Source organism: Bison bison, unplaced genomic scaffold (genome assembly GCF_000754665.1).
Source record: "Bison bison bison isolate TAMUID 2011002044 unplaced genomic scaffold, Bison_UMD1.0 scf7180017864308, whole genome shotgun sequence".
Classification (NCBI taxonomy): domain Eukaryota; kingdom Metazoa; phylum Chordata; class Mammalia; order Artiodactyla; family Bovidae; genus Bison; species Bison bison.
Window position 1 is genome coordinate 1,249,100 of NW_011494880.1, and position 3,116 is coordinate 1,252,215.

The 3,116-nt window shown below is 35.9% G+C and overlaps 1 protein-coding gene across 1 annotated transcript in view; it reads left to right on the forward strand.

The window, feature by feature from the left end:
- LOC104997420 (alpha-S2-casein) overlaps window positions 1-2,599 on the forward strand; it is a 19,253-nt gene extending 16,654 nt beyond the window's left edge. The window contains exon 18 of the mRNA XM_010852145.1: window positions 2,334-2,599. The gene's annotated coding sequence lies outside the window, so the exon portion shown is untranslated. The remainder of the gene's footprint in view (window positions 1-2,333) is intronic.
- Window positions 2,600-3,116: the final 517 nt, after the last annotated feature.

A 3,116-nucleotide genomic window follows, 5' to 3' on the forward strand; every position in this document is an offset into this window, starting at 1 on the left:
GCAGAAATAGATGTTTTTCTGGAACTCTCTTGCTTTTTCTATGATCCAGCGGATCTTGGCAATTTGATCTCTGGTTCCTCTGCCTTTTCTAAAACCAGCTTGAACATCAGGACATTCACGGTTCACATATTGCTAAAGCCTGGCTTGGAGAATTTTGAGCATTACTTTACTAGCATGTGAGATGAGTGCAATTGTGCGGTAGTTTGAGCATTCTTTGGCATTGCCTTTCTTTGGTATTGGAATGAAAACTGACCTTTTCCAGTCTTGTGGCCAGTGCTGACTTTTACAAATTTGCTGGCATATTGAGTGCAGCACTTTCACAGCATCATCTTTCAGGATTTGGAATAGCTCAACTGGAATTCCATCACCTCCACTACCTTTGTTTGTAGTGATGCTTCCTAAGGCCCACTTGACTTCACATTCCAGGATGTCTGGCTCTAGGTCAGTGATCACACCATCGTGATTATCTGGGTCATGAAGATCTTTTTTGTACAGTTCTTCTGTGTATTCTTGCCATCTCTTCTTAATATCTTCTGCTTCTGTTAGGTCCATACCATTTCTGTCCTTTATCGAGCTCATCGTTGCATGAAATGTTCCTTTGGTATCTCTGATTTTCTTACAGATATCTCTAGTCTTTCCCATTCTGTTGTTTTCCTCTATTTCTTTGCATTGATCACTGAAGAAATATTAAATTTCTTGTTCACAAAAACCTACATAGCCAATATTATTAGCCACGTTGAGATAAGGAAACTGCTGCTGCTGCTGCTAAGTTGCTTCCGTCGTGTCCAACTCTGTGTAGCCCCAGAGACGGCAGCCCACCAGGCTCCCCCGTCCCTGGGATTTTCCAGGCAAGAACACTGGAGTGGGTTGCCATTTCCTTCTCCAATGCATGAAAGGAAAAGTCAAAGTGAAGTCAGTCAGTCATGTCCAACTCTTCGCACCCCATGGACTGCAGCCCTACCAGGCTCCTCCGTCCATGGGATTTTCCAGGCTAGAGTACTGGAGTGGGTGCCATTGCCTTCTCCTAAGGAAACTGAGCCCCATGGAAATTAAATAACTTGTTCATGATCATCATTTAAAAGTGGAAAAGCCAAGACTCCAACACAGATTTCCAGTTCTAGGATTCAAACACTCCACTATTAATGTCAAGCTACAAACAAAGTCCAACTAGGGGATTTTTTTAGAACACTTTTTTGGCTTTAGGTTATGTTGTCACAAACTTGATTTGCTTTGTCATATCATTTTTTCCCTCCATATGATGAAAAGGATCAGACTACTTCGCAAAATAATTTTCTGTGAAAAAAAAGAATAACCATTATGAATATGAGCTGAATATTCAGTTGTGTTTAATAAATAGCCTTTTTCACTTTGCTATCATTATTTATATACTTATTCTGCATTTAAAAACAATGATTATGTGTTCCATAATGTGAGAGACATGAAGGAGACAAGAATAAGGTACCAAACTTATCCTCATTAAGCTCTATTCTAGACAAAGTCACAGAAATGCAATACAAGGTACCAGATGCTAAGTTAGAGACATCAGAAATATGTGGTAGTACAAAAAGATCCAGTGATGCACCAAACATAAGTCCTAAAGTAAGTCCTTTCAGATAATTACAAATAGGCTAAGCAAAGCAATGGCAAAGGGAAAAAAAAAGGTATCAAACTGATAGAAAAATGACAAAAGAAACAGAGAAACCAAAACTGCAAGTCAGTTTTAAAGAATTTAATAATTTTAGCAATTTCTTAACGTATCAGCCCATTGTCATTTTGCATAATGATTTTGTTTTATTAAAATCTAGATTTCAATTAGGTTAAAGGGTTTTAGGTGCAGGAAGCAATAACATTTTATGTTTAATAAATTATTTAGAAAATAAGAATAATTAAATGTTCCTTCAAAGTTGCTGAAGTGTAAATATTTACCACTTTATAAATAAATATAAATATTAATACTACTTTTATTTGTTGGGTTAAAGAAACCGGCTATCAGTTTTCACTCAAACATTAAATTATTTCACAAACAGTTATTAAAATCCTACCATGTGCTAAGTTATCATATTGAACACTAGAAAATATTAATAATAGTTACAAATAATAGCATTTTGGATACATATGTATGCATGGCTGAATCCCTTTGCTGTTCACTTGAAACTACCACAACATTGTTAATCAAATATATCCCAATACAAAATAAATTTTAAAGTTTGAAAAAAAATAATAACATTCTGCTAAACTAGTATGGATGAGTATGTGTGGGTTCTGTATATAGACATACATTATTTCTTGAATATAGATCGATAGGTAATGTAGTATTCTGTTTTCCTTTTCAGGTTGGACTGGAAAATCTATCTTCTACAGTTTCATATCTACCACTTTACTTCATACAACCAGCATGTTTGGAGTGGTGCATCAATAAGACAAATCGCAGAGTATTTCCTGAATTATTTATACTCTCCCTGTTAGTTTATATTGAATATACTGGGTTTATATGGTGGTTTCATAAAAACTTAGCTGATGATTATTTAAAATCCTTTCCCTACTCTTTCTGAGTTATAGAAATATTTTTCTTTCCCTCTGAAAATAAAATTTCAAGTGCATTCTTTGGTGTGTAATCATCATTTCCATCGTTCATACTGGCCCATGAGGCTGTGGATTATAATATTGTTTATTGTTTAGTTGCTAAGTCATGTTCAACTCTTTGAGACCCCATGACCCACCAGGCTCCTCTGTCCATGGGATTTCCCAGGCAAGAATACCGGAGTGGGTAACCATTTCCTTCTCCAGGGGATCTTTCTGACCCAGGGATTAAACCCTGGTCTCCTGAATTGCAGGTAAATTCTTTTCTGCTGAGCCACCGGGGAAGGCTTCATGGATTATAATATAAAGAGTCTTATAATATAAAAACGTCCTAGCAGTAACTCTGAACCACCTTGACTACCATCAAAAGAACCATACACTTTCTGAGTAATTCAATTTTATTTCTCATAAATATTACTTATTATATTCTCCAACCACAGCTAGGTTTACAGTATTATTAAATCATCAGTCTACCTCTTTTTTTTTTTTTTTTCAACTTTGTGCTCATCATCTGCCACAGTATTAACCCCAAACGT